This window comes from Budorcas taxicolor, chromosome 5 (assembly GCF_023091745.1).
Source record: "Budorcas taxicolor isolate Tak-1 chromosome 5, Takin1.1, whole genome shotgun sequence".
Classification (NCBI taxonomy): domain Eukaryota; kingdom Metazoa; phylum Chordata; class Mammalia; order Artiodactyla; family Bovidae; genus Budorcas; species Budorcas taxicolor.
In genome coordinates, this window is record NC_068914.1 from 23,179,324 (window position 1) to 23,201,644 (window position 22,321).

The 22,321-nt window shown below is 36.7% G+C and overlaps 1 protein-coding gene across 1 annotated transcript in view; it reads left to right on the forward strand.

Annotated features, from left to right (window-relative positions):
- The window catches only part of CTNNA3 (catenin alpha 3), a 1,850,481-nt gene that overhangs the window by 1,639,041 nt on the left and 189,119 nt on the right, over positions 1–22,321 (forward strand). The gene's annotated exons all lie outside the window — the stretch shown is intronic.

A 22,321-nucleotide genomic window follows, 5' to 3' on the forward strand; every position in this document is an offset into this window, starting at 1 on the left:
CTACATGAAGACTGCTGTGGGAATCAACCAAATTAATGAAAAGCATTCTTAACCTAGTGCCCAGCTCATAGTAAGTTCTCAGTCATTACGTACTGTTATTGAGAACTTACTAGGTAGCAACAGGGTCATTATTATCACTATGGCAATTATCATCATTATCATTATTACTATTATTAAATTCAGTGTCATAAAATTTGGAGATGTATGAAACAGATACATTTAAGGACATCCCATGTTGGGAATTCCCTGGAGGTCCAGTGGTTAGAACGCTGTGCTTCCGTTGCAAAGAGCATGAGGTTGATCCCTGGTCGGGGAACCAAGGTCCCACAAGATAGATGTATGTGCTAAGATGTATGTACCTGAAGTTTATATGACTAGTGAAGGAGAATGGCTTAAATCTGTCCTCTACTTGTATTATCTGACCAGAGCTAAGATCATATTTAGATATGTTCTCTCCCAGGCATCTTATATCCCTAATAGTCCCATATTTCTTATAGTTACATCCTTATGCTTTGAATATATTAATAAATTCAGTCTTATGACTATTTGAAACTTTGTCTCTGCATTCAATATAGCATTTCCTGAACTTTGGTCCAGTGGACTGTGTATATCTTTTGACATATTTCCCAAGAATCATTAATTTGGAAAGATATCATAAGATTTCAAAGTCAGAATCTGTCAATAAGTATTTGAATACTCATGCCATGTTCAATGAAGAATTCCTGGTCACTGAATAAGACAAGTGTTTGATTCCTTTTTGTTTGCTGCCATTATGAAGGAAAAAATGCTTGTTTGGTTCTTGGATTATGCAGACTCTGCTATATCAAACATGTACTAGAACCAATTTCGGGCATTGTTTAGTAATGGAGTGACAATTGTTTATTATCATTTTACTTTATGCATTGCACTTCCAGTAGCTTTGGCTCAACATCATTTGTTACTGCTGTCATTGGTGGCAAATGCCACTGGGCATTGTAAGGTCTGTAACCAACAAACAATGATTTACGTTCCACACTCAACGAGACTGCAAAATACTAAGAGACCAATAGTGCATGCCTTATGAGATGGCAAAGGAACAGCAGTGGAAATTAGTGATTATCTTAATTGTCAAACATAGATACTCACTGGACCAACACCTGGTTCTAACCAATGATCAGGCATCCCAGAGTGACACAGAAGAGTGGGTTTGCTATAGGTTTATAGACCATTCTTCAGAGTTATTGTTTATTCAGTTCATGCCCTTAGCAAGGATGAAATAGGCATCTTTTATTTTAAAAACTCAAATTGGAGAGAGATTAAAATAGACTCCTAAGATAATAAAATTCTTAAACTTGATAATAATATTTTTTGTAAGTCCTAAAAAAATCTTCTTAAAGATTTTATTAAATATAAGCTAAGGTACATTTTCTTTTTAAACAGAGCTGTGCCAGTTATCATTAACACTTTAGAGAATGTTCCCAAATTGTTGTTTTTGTTTAGTCATTAAGTTATGTCCAACTCTTTGTGACACTGTGGACTGCAGCACACCAGGCTTCCCTGTCCTTCACTATCTCCTGGAGTTTGCCCAAACTCATGTCCATTGAGCCAGTGCTGCCATCCAACCATCTCATCCTCTGTCATCCCCTTCTCCTCCTGCCCTCTATCTTTCCCCATGAAAAGTTTCCAAGTTGGTGTTTTATCTAAGAGAAGCCCTGAAGGTTTTTATTTTTCCCCTTGATTTTAGTAATCAGGGAACTCAGTTCAGTTGCTCAGTCGTGTCTGACTCTGTGACCCCATAAACTGCAGCACGCCAGGCCTCCCTTTCCATAACCAACTCCAGGAGTCCACCCAAACCCATGCCCATCGAGTCAGTGATGCCATCCAACACCTCATCCTCTGTCATCCCCTTCCCCTCCTGCCCTCAATCTTTCCCAACATCAGGGTCTTTTCAAGTGAGCCAGCTCTTCGCATCAGGTGGCCAAAGTATTAGAGTTTCAGTTTCAACATCAGTCCTTCCAATGAACACCCAGAATTATATTCCAACTCTCACATCCATATATGACTATTGGAAAAAGACATATGACAAAATGTAAGCAGCATATATGAGTTCTGGTAAAACAATATTTATGCATGGAAAAATGCTCTGACCTTGTGCATATGAAGTATTTTTAAATCACTGAAGTCTTCAGAAACTGCAAATAGTTTCCTATGGGAAAAAAAACAGTGTTCTTAAAAGGGTGTTCTGAACTTAGAGAACCGAGCAAAGAGAGATGAGATAGTAACTTATAATTCTCAGTTCAGTTCAGTCACTCAATCGTGTCTGACTCTTTGCGACCCCATAAATTGCAGCACACCAGTCCTCCCTGTCCATCACCAACTCCCGGAGTTCACCCAAAATCATGTGCATCAAGTCGGTGATGCCATCCAGCCATCTCATCCTCTGTCGTCCCCTTCTCCTCCTGCCCACAATCCCTCCCAGCATCAGGGTCTTTTCCAGTGAGTCAACTCTTCGCATGAGGTGGCCAAAGTACTGGGGTTTCAGCTTCAGCATCAGTCCTTCCAATGAACACCCAGGACTGATCTCTTTAGAATGGACTGGTTGGATCTCCTCGCAGTCCAAGGGACTCTCAAAAGAGTCTTCTCCAACACCACAGTTCTAAAGCATCAGTTCTTTGGCACTCAGCTTTCTTTAGTCCAACTCTCACATCCATACATGACCACTGGAAAAACCATAGCCTTGACTAGATGGACCTTTGTTGGCAAAGTAATGTCTCTGCTTTTCAATATGCTATCTAGGCTGGTCATAACTTTCCTTCCAAGGAGTAAGCATCTTTTAATTTCGTGGCTGCAATCACCATCTGCAGTGATTTTGGAGCCCAGAAAAATAGTCAGCCATTGTTTCCACTGTTTCCCCATCTAATTAGACTCAAAAGAATTTCAGTAGTTTAGGCAAGTCCTATAGAAACAGAAGCAAGCTCCAGGTTGTCTGGCACTAGCCACACACATTCTCATACAGCATGCTTGTAAATGTGGGTCAAATTTCAGCATCCCTTAAGATCTATTTGCCCAACTATTGCCACAGTCAGTGTTAAGGTGTTGATATTATAATTCCTCTAATAGAAGATGAGTCACGAAACTTAAGACCATAAGGCTTAGTATCAGATCTATTTAAGCCTTACACATTTTCAAATGTCCCAATACTACAGTTTTCCATCAATAACAAAATCAGATGGTTGGTTACTATTTTAAAACTACATAGTGATGCTTAGAACCTTAAAATCTCCCTAGTGAATTACTTTGTGTTGATGACATGGATTCTACTTAAGTAGAATCATACCATGGAGGACCTTTTTGGGCAACACTCTGAGGTCTCCAAGCATAGAACCCAGAGACAGAGGCAGTTACTCCTCATTCAGCCTCTTATCACTTGGTCTCTTTGATATTTCAATGAAGGGAACATCCTAATTTCTAGAAAGTTTCCCTAGGTTATTGTCTGCAATATAGGCAGCAGTAACCATGGATACTCAGGAAATTGCAAGTGGCAGGAGGGTGGTAGCTAAAAATATATTCCTCAAGTCTACCTAAGGGACAATTGTGGGTTTAGAAAGACTCAGTAAAATGAGTTGAAAGAGTTTTGTGAATAGAATGGTTGAGCAAGTGGCTTGCCTTTTTTGGCTCTGCTTTGGAAATATAATGTAGACATTAAATGTGTGGACTTTGGTTGGATACACACAAACTTTGGTTCAAAATAGGGTTCTACCAATTTGTACCCATATGACCCTGGGAAAGTTAGTTTATATTTCTTTCAGTTTCCTCATCTGTAAAATTATGATAATAATAATATCTATTATTACTAATAGATTAAGTGGAAGAAATGAGTAAAGGGAGTCAAAAATGCTCAGAATGAAGAAAATGGTAGTATCTATTTTATACTGTTTTTGAAGATGAGATGTATGAAAAATAAATTCATTTCTCATGCAAAGGAAATACTCAATAATTTTTATTTTTACAATTGTGAATGTCAATATGTGCACAGACTTGTGTGTGCTAATGTTACACTTCATTTCCTTATTTCAAAGAGCTTTGTAAATACAGATCTCTCAGTCTTTCAATAGAAGATTACTTTGGTCATCTGGTTTTGTGGGGCTCAACACTTAGCAATCTATTATCAAAATTTTTTTGAGTCCCCCCCCACCCAGGAAGGGGACTTTTCAGAAAGTGCTTTAAGTGGTTAAAAGGGAGATGATATTAATGTGATTATTAATGATGCAACACTTTTATGTACTTTTTTATTCATGTAAATAATGTGGATCTGAAATAATGATCAGAAAAAGCAACTTTTGATAGTAGGAACAAAACACTTTACCCCATAATTGCCAATTTCTTATTTCCTTCGATGATTGTGGAATGCCTGGCTCCTCACAGGGAGCTTTTCTTTTTTGCGGAATTGTGGTAGCTTGGTGATCTATTAGTTTCCGTCTTTCTCCAGAGTCCTCAGTTACCTTCACTAAGATATATAGGGCTTAATTTCCTAGTTTTATGGTACATACTCATAAAAAAGAAAAAAAAACACAGTCATCCTGGTATTTTATAGGATGTATGTTGGTGACTGTTTTGCAAGTAGCCATTTAAAATCACCTACTCTTTCTCTACCTCTGTTCACAAAGGACTGATGTTCTAGTGTCTTCCCTTTGAGAAAACAGCTGGAAAGCCAGTAAGATCTAAAGACAAAATTTAAAAAAATTGTTCTGCCTTAAACAATTGAAACAATGATTATTTCTTATAGATAAGGAATGAGAAAGGGAACTCATTTAACATTGTTGACTAAGGCTAGGTTTTTCTTTGAAGGTATTTGAAGTTGTAGTCTCTAATTGCTAAAATCCAACTGAATAAATATAGCATTAAAATAAACAATTAAAATTTTATAATTTCAACTATAGACATTTATTTCAATATGATAAAGTTATACTTTTTTAAAGATACATTATTCATCATATTTATAGATTATCCAAAGTGAAAGAAATTGTAATTTGTTGTCAGTTTGATAACTAATATTTGTCCTATCTTAAATATTATACCCACTGAAGAATATATAGTTTGTAAACCTATCCTGCCTTAAAGAATACCATTGCGACCATTAAATTTATATGTACTTTTATAAATAGAAGTAAATTAGGACAGAAATAAGAACAGTTGCCTAGGTTACTGGAACAACCTCAAAACGTCAACAGCGGCAAATGAATTGGAGCATATCAAATCTTAAAATACTGGAGATGATTCTTGGTATTAAAAAGTTCCTCAAAAAAAAAAAAAGTGCCTCAAACTTCACGTTGGTGATAGGTAGAACACGCTCATTGTTGCTTTTTAACATGCAGTCCACTGAATATCTTCCACCATGAGAACAAAATATCACCATGAATGACTGGTGTATTTTAAAAATGGGAAACATTTTAATAGTCCTATTATCAGAATACACTATCCGTAATTCAAATTTATACTGAATTACCATGCAGAATATGATGAAGATATGACCTCATTACCTTGTTTTATAGTTTGGTTTAGGTTGCTATGAAAAGCACAAGTCTGGTAAGCCTGAATAAAATGACATTACTCAGCAGCGCTATACTAGGCAGTGCACATTATCACCATTTGTTTTTACAATTTCTGTTCTGTATTTGGTGATACCTCTGCTTTCCTACCTTTCTGAGTGATCATTCTCGGTGCTTTATTGTTTCATCTTCCTCTGTCTATTCCTATGCATGAGGGTTCACTACAGTTCTGATGGAAGATCTGGAGTCCTCAAGTTTTTTCCACTTTTCTTGGATATGCTCTTTCAGTCCAAGACTTCAGATGTCATATAGAAAGTGGCCAACTCCTGTCTCCTGAACTCTGGCTGCATATGCTAGCAGGCCTGTAGGCTTCCTTGCCTCATGTAGCTCTCAGGTACCTGTGAAATTCAATGTTTCCAAGCCTGAATGCATCATTTTACCCACAAATCTAACCTGACTCCCATATTTCTTACGATGCTGCTGTACATTCATGCACAAGTCTGAACCTGTGAGTTATTATTTTTACTCCTTCCTACAGCTAATCGTACAATATGTTCTGATTTTATCTTTTACATATTTTCTGAACTAATCAATTTTTTCACCACCTCCACTATACCACTTTCAAAGAAAATGTGCACAGGACAAGGTTATAAAGGAAAGAGGAAGACTTTACTCAAGACTGTAACAATAGGAGAGAGAGACCTGAACTCAGGCTGAGTTCAAATTTGCTGAAACAAGGAGGTGAATTTCAGAAATGAGGCAAGGGGAATTGGAGGCCATCTATGTTTGCTAACTGGCTTTAACCAAAAGAAAAGTGAACTTTCTCTATGTTCATGATAGGAGGTAATATACTTTTATAATGTGCAGCAAGGTGCCCTCTAAAGTTAAGCTCCTCCGCTTCCACAGAGACTGGAAGTTAAGGCTCCATCTTCCTTGATGATTACATTTCATAGGGATGGCTCCTAGGTCCCTGAGAAAGACAGTCCTGGGTTGTAAAACTGGCAAGAAGCATGGAAAATATTCACATCTCAAAGATACAAAGAAGTTATTGTCAGTTTAATGAAGTGCATGGTCTAAGAAAGGGGAGGTCAGGGGCTGAGAGTCTGGAAGAAGGCTGTGTAATGCCTAGTCACGGTATGCTGTGTGTGCTGTGCTTGGTTGCTCAATCGTGTCTGACTCTGCGACCCCATGGACTGTAGCCCGCCAGGCTCCTCTGTCCATAGGGACTTTCTAGGCATTCCAAGAATACTGGAATGGGTTGCCATGCCTTCCTCCAAGGGATCTTCCCAAGGGGTCTAACCTGGGTCTCCCACATTGCAGGCAAATTCTTTACAGTCTGAGAGACCAGTTAAGCTGAGGGGAGTGTTAAGGTTGTCTTGGTCAGCACCTTCATTCAGACACTGGCAGCTCTTGCTTGATTACCTATAGCAGACTCTTAAATTGTCACTTGTCTCTAGATTTGTAAACTTTCATTCCCTCACTTGAACTCATATGTTTCTAAAGTGCAAATCTCTCATCTGTCACCATGCATTAAACCCCGTCACCATGCATGTAGGTCTCAGTGTCTCCTCATCCAACTCCTCAATGTCCTATGTACCTACAGAGCTTCAGGATCTACTCCCTGCTCCTCTTTTGCCTCAAATTTCACCACTTTCCCTCCAAATGTGACCTTTTGTATGGAAATCATTCTTCCTACAAGGCAGAGGCTCTCCGCGTACATCTCTCTTTGAGGAACACAGTTATTTCCTCCACTTCCACAGTTATGTCCTCCCCTTCATCAATAAATACCTGTTCATCATTAGGATTTCAAAATAGCTTAGACTTCTGAAACACAAGTCCAAGTATAATTTTCCCCAACATCCATCTGTAATATATGGAGAGTCCCACATCATGATATTCATTTTTGTCCATATAATTTCCTGTATGATGGCTTTTTCCCCCCTCCATTCATTAAATCTAACTAAACCTCATTAGTACAAAGAGCACGATTTGTCTCATTTAGTGTTATATTTATAGAGCCTCACACACTTCCTGGTACAGATCTAGATATAGATTTAGATATAGATGATGCAAAAAGGTAAGTATTACCTTCCTTCTGTAAGACATCTTGCCTCAAAGGATACTAGGTCCTCAATATATTAAGCCTAGTTGATTACATAAATTTCTTTCCTGATCTTTCTCCCTTCCAACAGTCATACGTACTTAAGATTGATAAATCTTACTATAAATTGTTAGGTCACTACCCTGAAATACTCTATGGCTCCCTACTACCCAGTACCTGCTAGTATAAATATTAATTGCCTGCTTCTTGCCAAAGTTCTTCAAAATGCCTCCTTATTCCTAGTCCTCTAGGCATACAAATCCAAAAACTCTCTTTATTTGCTAAAATGACTCTTGTGTTCCTGGTAGTTAGGAGTATCCTTAAGACTATGCTTTTTCCCCATGTCCAAATGGTCTACCTTTTGTCCTCTGTCAAATGCAAAAGTTCTTTAAGATGAGCACAATTCCTTTTATTTAAAAGAGGTTTTATTTATTCTTAGACATTGTTGATTTAATGATATAAAAACTTCTGTTGAGCAGCAGTCTAAAGGGCACTGCACTTATTCGTTTTTAATTTTTACATGCCTGGGCTACTAGGATCTATCTTTCTCTATCCACAGTGAAGTATGGTACTTGGAAGTGTCAACTTTGTTTCATACAATTCTTTACCCAAATTGAAATTCAGTGTCATTCCTCTGACTGTGTAGAAATTTAGGCAGAGAAAATTAAAGTTCAAAGCATTGTTATTATTTTACCTAAAAAAAATATATATATTGGAGTTATTTCCATAAAGAGTTCTTAAAATGTCAATGCAGGAAAGATAGTTGCCAAATATCTTAATATATTCTCACTTATCAGACAATGGAACTATGTTAAAATATACACATTTCACCCTACCTTGACTTTTGAGAAGTTCTCAGTTAAAATTAGTGCTTAGTAACTAACCTTTTGGAGAAGGCAACGGCACCCCACTCCAGTACTCTTGCCTGGAAAATCCCATGGACGGAGGAGCCTGGTGGGCTGCAGTCCATGGGGTCGCGAAGAGTTGGACACGACTGAGCGACTTCACTTTCACTTTTCACTTTCGTGCTTTGGAGAAGGAAATGGCAACCCACTCCAGTATTCTTGCCTGGAGAATCCCAGGGATGGGGGAGCCTGGTGGGCTGCCGTCTATGGGGTCGCATGGAGTCAGACACAACTGAAGCGACTTAGCAGCAGTAACAGCAACTAACCTTTAATGCCTGGCATATTTGTCTCTTGTTTCTAATTGATTGTCTTATTCAACAGAGTGTTTTCTACTTATCAGTGCCTTCAGGGCAGAGGAAAAAGCAAATAGAAAAGCCTTAAGGAAGGAAAGCTTTTGGAAGCAAGCATTAGTGAAGTGAGGGGGGTCTAAGACTAAAAATGAGGCCTGATCTTGTAGGGCATGTAAGCCATTGTAAGACAGTTAGCTTTTAGCTTGAATAAGGTGAGAAGCTGTTGGATAACTTTGAGTCAGAATGACATATGGCCTATTTTAAAAGAGTCATTCTGAATATTGTGTTGAACACTCTGAGTAGTGGTACAATAGAAGGCAGGAAATTAGAAAACTATTGCTAGTTTCCACGTCAGAAATGATGGAAGCTAAGACTAGTTTTAAAACTAGAGAGATTAAAAGTTTTCAATTGAGTATATATAGCAATGGGTGAATCAATGAATTCACTGAAGATTAGATACTATCAGAAGGGAGTCAAGGACAACTCAAGGTTTTTCCCTTGAGAACTGGGAATGTGTACTTACCATTTATAGTGTTATGAGGGAGACAGAATTGAGCAGATTAGAGGTGGTGGAAGATGAGAAATTAATTTTGGATATGTCCAGTGGTCATGTATGGATGTGAGAGTTGGACTATGAAGAAAGCTGAGCGCCAAAGAATTGATGGTTTTGAACTGTGGTGTTGGAGAAGACTCTTGAGAGTCCCTTGGACTGCAAGGAGATCCAACCAGTCCATCCTAAAGGAGATCAGTCCTGGGTGTTCATTGGTAGGACTGATGTTGAAGCTGAAACTCCAATACTTTGGCCACCTGATGAAAAGGGCTGACTCACTGGAAGACACTTTGATGCTGGGAAAGATTGAGGGCAGGAGGAGAAGGGGATGACAGAGGATGAGATGGCTGGATGGCATCGATGGACCTGAGTCTCAGTCAACTCCGGGAGTTGGTGATGGACAGGGAGGCCTGACGTGCTGCAGTTCATGGGGTTGCAGAGTTGGACACGACTGAGTGACTGAAATGGACTGAACTGAGTCTAGAAATTCTATAAGACAAACAACTGAGGATATCAAATAGGCAGATTTGAAATTTACAAACTAGACTGAAATTCATTTCACATGCGTAGCTTTATATTACAATTTTACAACCTTCTCAACTTAGAGTGAAGTTTATATATTACAGGGTGACCATTTTTTCCCTCAAAAAAAAAAAAAAGATAGTGTTAGGTCTAGTTTCCTTCTATTTTTAGACTTCATCTCTCGCAAATCTTCTCTTTTCTGATACAGTTGCTTTTCTGAATATTACCTTTTTTGGATGACCGCTACTGACCACCTTTGTTAAAACTGTAGCCCTATTCCACCCCCATATAAACCTCTTTTCTTCTCTGTTTCTCTCCATAATACTTCCTTTCACTGTCTGACATACTACATCTTTATTTGATTTGTTTGTCAACTATACAATAAATTCAATGAAGTCAGTGATTTTAATATTTTTTTCTCCCAGTGATATATCCCTCAAATTTAAGTGCTGGACACATAATAAATATACTATAAATATTTATTGAATAAATGAATGGATGAATGATATTGACCAAAAGTGTGTTTTTGGAAAAAATATATGCAGAAAATTGGAGAGGAGAGGAATCATTACAGATAAAACATTCATATCCAGTCAATAAATAGTTTGTCTAAAAAATAAATACAATAATTCTTATTTTTCAAAATTAATGTTTTAAAAGATAGTTACACAAGCAGTAGTTATTTGGAAAAATTATCTGAAGTTGAAGTGTTTAGGTGATTCTTTGTCTTCTCTTCTGGAGTTGAGAGCTGTTTGTGATGGACATTTGATTACAAATTGTTGTCCTTTGTCTCATTCCTTTCATTGTTGCATTGTTGTCATTGAAAAAGTCCTATTTCTCTTACTTTGAAAATTTAACATACATAAATTAAATACTTCTGAATTTTAGTCTCTGGTAAAATATGAAATATGTGCTTATAACTTCTTTCCCTGTTAAAAGCAATGTGTTTAAATGTGTTTCCCCATTTAAAACAATGGTCAAGGTAGTAAAAGAGCTCAAAAGCAAATCTGACTTTTTAAAAATTACCTTTGCATATTAAAGAACCACAATCTAAATCTTGGGTTTTTATATGCATATTTTTAATCAGCAAGTGATTATGAACCTATATTTATTTTTTTAAAGCATAAATATATGGCTTGGTTAAAATCCCACATAAATACGAATGGACATAGGACACAAATAATTCCCCAGTGTAGAGTCATCAACTCTATAAAACTCGTACTTATGAGAAACAAGGCTTTTTAAAATGTCATCCCCAGACACGTCTCCACCTTTCTGATTCTAATACAATTTAAAGAAAGAGAACACCTGGTTCCATCACTTATAACTGTTGATATTCAGCAAGTTATATAACTCACCTATGTCTGTTTGCTTATTTTTAAATGGACCTGCTTACATCTGAGGGTTACTGTGAAGCATTTAAGTTAATATTTATACAAAGCAGTAAATGGTTAAGTGGTCAAACTTGTGACCATCATTATGATCAATCATCATTACCAATACTGCTATCATCATCATCATTTGTTGAAAGGATTCACATTCATGACACCTTTGCTAATTCTGCAGGTTAACAATATTCACTTTACTGATTAGTCCTCTTCACCTTTTCTAGAACTACTTGTGGAGAAAACCAGCTTGATCAGCAGCTAAGCTAAATAAGGTCCCTCCTATATCCCTTTGCATGATATCCTTTCATGGATTTGTAGTTAATTTACAGATAGGTAGCCATGGAATCAGGGTAGATGACCTACCCTGGCCTAGTTTCAAGCTTTAGATGAAAATAAAATAAAGTCTATGTTGGTTCTTTGGGTGGAAAATTATTTAGGAGGAAATCAGGCTCTAAATTGATATTGGGTGCATTGATGTTAAGATAGGCACACAAAATATAATACAACAAAAAATCAATGCCAGACTGTTGCCAAGGAAGGCAAGAGTCATCTGCATCCAAGAAATGTTCACAAAACACTTGCCTGTATGATTCATGGACCTGGGTCACTTGGCACTTTCTATCTAAGACATAGCAATTGAAATGTGTACAGGGGCTATATAGTCAGCAGAATCGAGTGAAGACATTACCACCTGGCAAACAAAATACTCGCCTTCCACACTAATACCTACAAGTGCATTGTCCAAGCATGGAATTTGAATGGGTTCTAGAAGTCTATGACTTGAGAATATGCAACTTTCTGTCTAGGCTAGGTAGACACGGTGAGGTATTCAAAATTTTCCTCTTCAGTCCAAGAGATTGTCATGTAAAGTGTAAATCATGTATTTCCAAAGCAACAATTTGGAACTTTTTGATATCTCTGCTCTCCAGCTACTATTAGCCCACCTGTGAAATTTAAAGTGACAGAGCTCCTAGTTCTTAAGTTTAACTAGAGATAAGAGGTCCAAATCCTTCTACAAGCAAAATCCTGGATACAGAGAAGAGTAAAGAACCTAAGCTGAAACAATTGGCTTCAAGGTTAAGATTTTAAAAGAAAGGAAAGCCTTCTAAAATTAGCAGCAAAGCATATTTACCTTTCTAATAGTCCTTTTTAAAATTGTGAATGACATTGATCTTTACTGGCATTCTGATGGAACTTTGAAGTTTTACACATTACTAACAGTGAATTTAGTAAAGAGAATTTAAACAATTCCCCCAATCTCCTATTATATACTAAAATTACATGCCTATCCTCTTTCATAGCTATGTGTTTTTGAGTAAACATGCCATCTATTGCCTTTAAATTAAGAAAAATGATATACTTGAAATTAGATAACTGTAACTTTCAGGAGATCAAGATCATAGGATTTGCACTTGAAGTATACTTTGAGAGAAGTTGGAATTAACACAGTCTTCCATGGAGGATCCGATATGACAAGAAAATATCCTTCCAGTTTAAAAAAATGTCCAATTTTTAAAAATCAAATTATGCTTTCATCTGTAAAATTCATGAGTATACTCTAGATAAATATCAGCTGCTTATTCTGATGATGATGATAGCAGTAAAAATGACAATTATTAAATACTTATTAAATTAACACATTAAATTAATGCTTAATATATAGCAGGCACTTTGTTAAATTTTCTCCACAACTACCTTTGAAGTGGATATTACTATCTCCACTTCAAAAACAGAATAGAGACACAGAGAGTTTGTGCCAGTACCTAGTATTATGTAGTATGAAGTGACATAGCTGAGACTGTCCCCAGACAGAGAATAAAACCTGTCTCCATACACCTGGCAAGAAGTGCTAGATTTATGGGAAACCATGACTGATGTACCAGTTGCAAGTTTGGCCTAAAATCTCATTCAAAATGGAAGGAATCTACATTTTGAAATCAAGCTGCATAGAAGCAGAGCCAGGGCTGTTATTACACCTGCTGCCCACATCCATTTGCTTGCAACTTTATAGCCATGAATGCAGCATTAAATTAGTGTAGTTCTGTGAAAAGATGAAGTTAAAAACCACTGTTACTGAAATTTCCTTAAAATTATATAAAATGATGTGATAGAGAAAAGGGATTTTATTTGCAAAGAATAGTTTCTGAAAATATGCAGAAACTTGGTTCCATTTGCTTTCATTTTTATGAGTTACTAAGAGGTAAACCAAAGAGCTCTGGCTTTGGAATCACTTTTGCTATGGTGGATCTTGGTTTCTTTTGTTAGTGACTGTATGATTCTGAGTAAATTTATTTCTCTGAGATTCTGATTCCTGATATTTCAATTCAGACAATACCTATCTTGAATTATTGTAATAAGAAAGAATGTTTGTAAAGGATCCGGTGCTGTGATAGAATGAGTATGTGCCTAACACAGGATCGGTTTTATTAAAATATAGTGTTTATGAAATTCAGAGATACCTAATCAAAAGGCACTCATATATCTGTGAAGTGACATGAAAGCTGCTCAGTCGTGTCCGACTCTTTGTGACCCTGTGGACTATATAGTCTATGGAATTATCCAGGCCAGAATACTGGAGTGGGTAGCCTTTCCCTTCTCCAGGGAATCTTCCCAACCCAGGGACTGAACCCAGGTCTCCCATATTGCAGGCAGATTCTTTTCCAGCCGAGCCACAAGGGAAGGCCAAGAACACTGGAGTGGATAGCCTATCCCTTCTCCAGCAGATTGTCCCAACCCAGGAATCGAACTGGGGTCTCCTGAATTGCAGGCAGGTTCTTTACTCACTGAGTTATGAGTACAGTGAATTAAAAACAGCCCTCAAGTCAAGGTAAACCATAGTAGGTTAATAAAACAACAGTTTGAATTTTCAGGGAAGAAATAGAGAAATAGGCATAAGGAATAGGAATAAATAGAAGGCAGGGAGTAACAAAGGAGGGAAGCCAGGGAAGAGGAAAGGAAGGAAGGAGAGAAGGAATTATCTTGGGGTACGGAAAGCACCCTATTTACTAACAGTGACAGTGTGCAATGTACTGCAGAATATGACTAACACAATCTGTACAAGATAAAAGAAAAGTAAATATTTATTTTTGTGACCTTGGATGATAAAGGACTTTCTAACTATGTTACCTGCTGCTGCTGCTGCTGCTAAGTCACTTCAGTCGTGTCTGACTCTGTGCGACCCCACAGATGGCAGCCCACCAGGCTTCCCCGTCCCTGGGATTGTCCAGGCATAACTATGATACCTAGATAAGCAAAAAAAAAAAAAAAAAAAAAGACAAAGGAAAAAGCAGGTACACTTTACACCTGAAAACACAAAGTAGAGTAGAATAAACCAGAACAAACAAAACAATGAAATCTGAAAAACAAAAGAGAAACATGAATTTTGGGAGATAATAGCAATTTATAAAGAAAGTGTTTGTATGTAAATAGATTCTAACCAATTAATAAGAAAAATGTCTCTTCTTTCCCCATCCCTCACCCTCCAAAACAGAAAATTGGGCAGAGGTCCCGAACAGGATATTCATAAAGAATTCATACATGTTTTGAATAAGCATGCAAACAGTTGTTCTGTCCCATCAGAAAATGCAGAAACACTAGTGAAAACAAACATGAAATACTCTTTGTCAAATTTGCATAAATTAAAAATAAAAGAAAAATTGTTGATATCCATTATCTGATAGGTGACTTAGAAAGAATATACTTAATTAGCTATTAATGAAGATAAACTTGCTGGAGGGAATTTGGAAATGTTATATTGAAACATTTTATAAAATTGCTTTTTCTGTCTTCTAAAATTTTTATTCCAGTTACATTTAGATAAATGTGGAAAGAAATCTGGGCTTCCCAGGTGGTGGTAAAGAACCCACCTCCCTATGCGGGAGACATAAGTGATGCAGGTTACATCCCTGAGTCAGGAAGATCCCCTGGAGTAGGAAATGGCAACCCTCTCCAGTATTCTTGCCTGGAGAATCCCATGGAGAGTGGAGACTGCCAGACTACCGTCCATAGGGTTGCAAAAAGTCACATATGATTCAAACAACTTAGCATACATGCAGAAAGATATCTATCACAACCTACTAAATACATATATATACATACAGATTTACAGTCAGTTCAGTCACTCAGTTGTGTCCAAATCTCTGCGACCCCATGAACTGCAGCATGCCAGCCTTCCCTATCCATCACCAATTCCTGGAGCTTACTCAAACTCATGTCCATAGAGTCAATGATGCCATCCAACCATCTCATCCTCTGTAGTGCCTTCTTCTCCTGTCTTCAATCTTTCCCGGCATCAGGGTCTTTTCCAATGAGTCAGTTCTTCACATCAGGTGGCCAAAGTATTAGAGTTTCGGCTCCAACATCAGTCTTTCCAATGAATATTCAGGACTGATTTCCTTTAGGATGGATAATGGTTGCAAACTTATAAATAGATGATATTAAATCTACATGATGGATAAGAGATTTAAAATTATAATGAAGTTACATTTTAGAGATTTTTAAGTAGTTTATATAAAAATGTTATAAATAACAGGAAAGTATATATAGTAAGATTCCATTTTATAATGTAACTTTCAAAAGTAATCACATATATATGTAATATTCAAGTAGAGCCACTGAAATCTCACCTTCAAAATCTTTGGTATATGAAACAGTATCTTATGAATACACAAGTACTATGCATGACAGTACACAGACAAAAAAGTCCACGATACTGCTGACATATTTTTCATAATTTTATATATCTATATAATGTCCAAGTAAACCTAAAACTATTAATACCAACCATTTTCTTAACTAGAGAAAATCATGGTTATAAATTCATTCTATTTTTCCAGTCTTCAAGTGGTTATATTGATAAAAAAGTATATGCTCTTTTATTGAACACTTAAGGAAGCATGTGTTATTAAAACCTAATGTAAGAGATTTCTATTTTCTACCTTTTGATATAGAGTGCTGATTCTGTACTCAAACTGGAAAAATAGCCTTTTACCTTTCATTAAAAAAATAGCACCACCTCCTAATTGGCTCTAATGTGTTGATGTTCAAATACCAGCTAATAAGCACCTGGAATCTGTCAAAGTGATAGAACTGCAGTTTAGTGATCAATGTTTCAGTCTGGTCCTGACTGGTAGAATTTCACCACTGCAGTTCTACTGCTAAATTATTATTATTAAGAATGATTATATATAAAATGTACATTGAAAGGTATACAAGCTCCCCAGATATCACTGGCTCTGCAGTCTGACCAACACATCAGATTGAGTCCGAGCTGGTATCCACTGATCCTTGGCCAAAACATTAGTGTTAGGCAGAACTCTAAAATATTATACTGACACACTGGGAGGGGATCAGACACTTCCTTGTTGTGGGGGACTGTCCTATGTGCTATAGGATGTTTAGCAGCATCTCTGGCTTCTATCCAGTTAATGCCAGTAGCACCCCACCTTAGTTGTGACAACCAAAAGCATCCCAAGAAATTACCAAATGACAATACGGTGAGTTAGAAGAAAGGTAACACCAACCCTGGTACCAGCTATTCTTTCTTAGTAAAGTTTGACTTTTTCAATTTGGTCCTTCTGAATTTTTTTTATGTCAAATATTCTTTGTTTTTAAATAAAATAACAGTGAGGAAAGTGAAAGTTGCTCAGTCATGCCCAACTCTTTGTGACCCCAAGAACTGTAGCTCAAGACTCATCTCTCCATTGAATTCTCTAGGCAAGAATACTGGAGTGGGTTTTCATTCCCTTCTTCAGGGAAGCTTCCCAACCCAGGGATCAAACCTGGGTCTCCTGCATTGCAGGCAGATTCTTTACTGTCTAGGCCACCAGGGAAGCCCCAATAATAGTGATAGTGGATGGTAATTCTTTTGTGTTTATATTTTTCCCCCATCATCATTTATTTATTTTTGAATGTGTATATATGCAGATATGTGTATTTTATGATCTTACTTGGAATAATAGAATAATTTGCAATATGTTTTTTCCCAACTTAAATAAATTTACCAGCCTGTGCAATTGCATACTTGAGAGTCTTTGGCAAAAAGCATTCTGTTTCATCTTTTACTTTGAAAATGTTTCTAAATATTACAGATCTTGTTTGTGAGCTGTTTATATTGAGGCTGCTGTAGAAATATTTCTTCCAAATACCCTGGGGTTTTACCTTTGAAAGCCTGACTCACTGAGCCCTTGATTTTATTGTTTGCTTTTGCTCATCCGTAGGCACTGCTTCATCTGCATCCGGTCTTGATGCTAAGTTAGGCTCACACGTCAGCTACTGCCTCTTGAGTAGAGTGTTTCATTTCTAGTTCCTGAATGGAATTTTACTTGGAAAAACCTTGTATGCTGCTAAGTGCATTACTAATCCAGATATTTGCCTCTCCAAATTCACTTTCGGAAGACAAGAGGAATTAAGTTTTGTTTGTTTAACTTTAGTATGTGTTCTGACCATTTGGATTTAGCTTATAGGCCTTCAGTGTATTGTTAGCTGCTGACATGAAATAGGTGTTACAATTAACCCTGTGTTTTCGTTATCGCAACATCAAAGGAGTATTAACCATTTTGAATGTTCAGTTCAGTCGCCCAATCGTGTCTGACTCTTTGCAACCCCAATGAATGGCAGCACGCCAGGCCTCCCTGTCCATCACCAACTCCCGGAGTTCACTCAGACTCACTTCCATGGAGTCAGTGATGCCATCCAGTCATCTCATCCTCTGTTATCCCCTTCTCCTCCTGCCCCCAATCCCTCCCAGCTTCAGAGTCTTTTCCAGTGAGTCAGCTCTTCACATGAGGTTACCAAAATACTGGAGTTTCAGCTTTAGCATCATTCCTTCCAAAGAAATCCCAGGGCTGATCTCCTTCAGAATGGACTGGTTGGATCTCTTTGCAGTTCAAGGGACTCTCAAGAGTCTTCTCCAATACCACAGTTCAAAAGCATCAATTCTTCGGCACTCAGCTTTCTTTACAGTCCAACTCTCACATCCATACCTGACCACAGGAAAAACCATAGCCTTCACTAGATGGACCTTTGTTGGCAAACCAATGTCTCTGCTTTTGAATATGCTATCTAGGTTGGTCATAACTTTTCTTCCAAGGAGTAAGTGTCTTTGAATTTCATGGCTGCAGTCACCATCTGCAGTGATTTTGGAGCCCCCCCAAAATAAAGTCTGACACTGTTTCCACTGTTTCCCCATCTGTTTCCCATGAAGTGATGGGACGAGATGCCATGATCTTAGTTTTCTGAACGTTGAGCTTTAAGCCAACTTTTTCACTCTCCACTTTCACTTTCATCAAGAAAGTGAATCTTAGACATATAAAATAATTTTTTTGGAACTGCATGAAAGAAAGGAATTGAATTACCTACATTTTGTATAGGGACAAGAGGTCTTTAATTGATATCTAACATTCCTTGGTGGCTCAAAAAGAATCTGCCTGCAATGAAGGATACCTAGGTTTGATCCCTGGGTGAGGAAGATCCCTAGAGAAGGAAATGGCAACCCACTCCAGTATTCTTGCCTGGAGAATTCCATGAATAGGTGTGTCTGGAGGGCTACAGACCACGGGGTTACAAAGAATCAGACACAACTAAGTGACTAACACAATGTAATACAGGAAGTGGATATATTGAGCATTGTGTTATTCATTTGAAGAATTATGAACATTATAGATACTGTAATGATAAGACTAAATATAAAAAAACAAACATGCTGTTTTTAGCACTTAAACTTAGATTCAATCAGTTACCAAGAAATCTAAATTTATGGCACACTTAAATTCTTTTGGAATTGCTGGAATAACATACCAATATTATGAGTCTCTCAGAACACCCTTCCATACTCTTTTTTTTCCCCTTAATAGTAAAATTAAAAAAAAGTAAATAACAATGTTATCCTATAGTAAAGAAACAGATTATTCAAAGGTTACATTATTAACTCATTACACAGGTAAGCTGTACTTGAACAAAAAACTGAGAATTACTATGATCCAAGTAATTGGATAACAGCTGGTTAAATTACAACAACAGACATAAGCCTCAGTTTCTAACATGGAAAGCTCATGTTGAAACTAAATGATTTGTCCAAAGATCAACAAGTTAATGAGAGACCCACCTAAATGTTTTCTCTGTTGTCACATTTCCCCTGCCTATCATGATCAATCTTCCCTTCCTCACCATTGATTTTCCCCAGTGATGTATTTCTCACCAACACAGTCATTTTGTTGCTAATACTAAGCTAAAATATGACTTTAAAGTTTTGAAATGAATATTTTATTTCACTTTTGAAATGAAATATATGTATATATTTATATGTATATATAAATTATATGTATATAAAATTATGTATATATACATGTATTATATAATATACATATACATATATAATACATATATAAATATGTATATATAAATTATATGTATATAAATATATATACATATATACATACATTAATATTATAAGGTTCAGTCTTGGAAAGAGGAGCTAGTTAGAAGGAATTCTTTTGGAAGTTCTTCTATCTTGATTTTTAACATATTGCACTGGTCTGTAAATTCTCACAAGCAGCACAGGAAAGCTTTATCACTTTCTGCTTTAATAATATTTGATAATTCTTATCTTGTCAGGAGAATCCAGAAAGTCTTTGTTTATGTAAAACAGTTTCTAATTAGTGTCTCAGTGTTCTGTCTTATATGATTCCAAGTAAGTTTGGTTCTATTGTTACACATAATCTTAAATAAGTAAATACACAAATAAATATATAAGTGGATTTGTGTATATATATACAAATATATATAAATACAAAAATAAATATATAATATATATGAATATAAATCAATATATACTTAGATGATAGATATATAATAGTGAAACATGCCTTTGAAACTTGCATCTTATAAATTATCCTGAGCATTTTTTAAATTACAGGATCCTGTGTCTGAGAAAACAATTCATAATTCACTTGGGATTTATAAAAATTAATCTAAAGCTTAAGGAGGATTAAAGAAAATAGAAATGTGTAGTATGCATACTAATAAAGCATTCAGCTCATCAAGGTGGAATTCTTTTTCTAAGAATGATCTTTTTCTTAATCCCAAGCATTCTTTGAAAAAAATGTTTATTTAGGAAACTTTCAACCTATTACATTTATTTACTTAATAAATATACCTACTTTTCTCTAAATAGTCTAGAATTTTAAAAATCATACTCAGTTTCTAATAAATTTCAAGTCAATGAAGTTGGCAAGAGGGTCTAAACTGAATATATAGTTGTAATAGAAGACCTATACTTATGGGAATAGTCCAGTATTGTATAGTGTTTTATATAACATTTTGATGAGGCACACATTTGTAGCCTTGTAAGTATGCTTCTTGAAAGTACATTTGGTTTTTCAGACTCCATATATAAGTGAAATCATATGATATTTTCTTTCTGTCTGACATTTTACTTCTTGGATGGCAAAGAGTCTGCAATGCAGGAGACCTGGGTTCAAAGCCTAGGTTGGGAAGTTCTCCTGGAGAAGGGAATGCCTACCCACTCCAGTATTCTTGTCTGGAGAATTCCATTGACAGAGGAGCCTGGCAGGTTACAGTCCATGGGATCACAAAGAGTCAGACACTACTGAGCAACTAACACTTTCACTTTCACATACCCTCTATGTCCATCTTTGTTGTTCTAAATGCTATGGTTTCATTATTTTTTTGTGGTTGATCATAATCAATCATATACACACACATACTCATACACATATATATGTCTATATATCAGATCTTCTTTATCCACTCATCTGTTGACAGACCCTTAGCTTGCTTCTATATCTTGGCTATTGTGAATAATGCAGTAATGATCATAGGAGTATATATATTATTTGTAGAAGACCACCAAAGAATTGATGCTTTTGAACTGTGGTGTTGGAGAAGACTCTTGAGAGTCCCTTGGACTGCAAGGAGATCCAACCAATCCATTCTGAAGGAGATCAGCCCTGGGTGTTCTTTGGAAGGAATGATGCTAAAGCTGAATCTCCAGTACTTTGGCCAACTCATGCAAAGAGTTGACTCATTGGAAAAGGCTCTGATGCTGGGAGGGATTGGGGGCAGGAGGAGAAAAGGATGACAGAGGATGAGATGGCTGGAAGGCATCACTGACTCGATGGACCTGAGTCTGAGTGAACTCCAGGAGTTGGTGATGGACAGAGAGGCCTGGCGTGCTGCGATTCATGGGGTCACAAAGAGTCGGACAGGACTGAGCGACTGAAATGAATTGAACTGAACTGAAACTCCAAACTAAATGAATAAACACAGCAAAATGGAAACAAAGTCATAGATACAGAGAACAGAGAGCAGATAACAGATATCAGAAGCAGGTTCTGATGGTTTCCAGAGGGTACTGGGGAGGGGGATGAATGATGTCTAGAAATGTTGAATCATTATGTTCTGTACCACTGACATAGTGCTATAAGTCAATTACACTTCAAAAAGCAAACAAACTTATAGAAGAAGTCAGATTTGTGGTTACAAGAGGCAGGAGGTAAGAGAAGGGGAATTGGATGAAGGTGGTCAAAAGGTACAAACTTCCATTTGAAAGAAAAAGAAGCACTAGGGATGTAACATACAACATGATTAATATTATTAACATCTTGGATGTTATATATGAAAGTTAAGACAGTAAGTCCTAAGAATTCTCATCGTAAAGAAAAAATATTTATTTTCATTTTTTATCTATATGAGATAATGGATGTTCACTAAACTTATGGGCATCATTTTATGATATATGTAAATCAGTCATTATGTTTTATACTTCAAACTTGTACAGTGCTTTATGTGAATTGTATATCAATACAATTGGAAGAAAACTAACAAATGAACATAAAAGGAAAGTGCATTTGCTCTTTTCTGAAGACTTACTACCATTCCTAATGTCAGTCAATTTGAGAAAACCTGGGTGCTCAGGGAGCTGGAATAGAAAAACTCTATCCCTCTGGGACTTGGTCATCTACAATTACATTTGGGGCATAGTAATGTTCAATTAGGTGCCTGGATGCTCAGCAATGG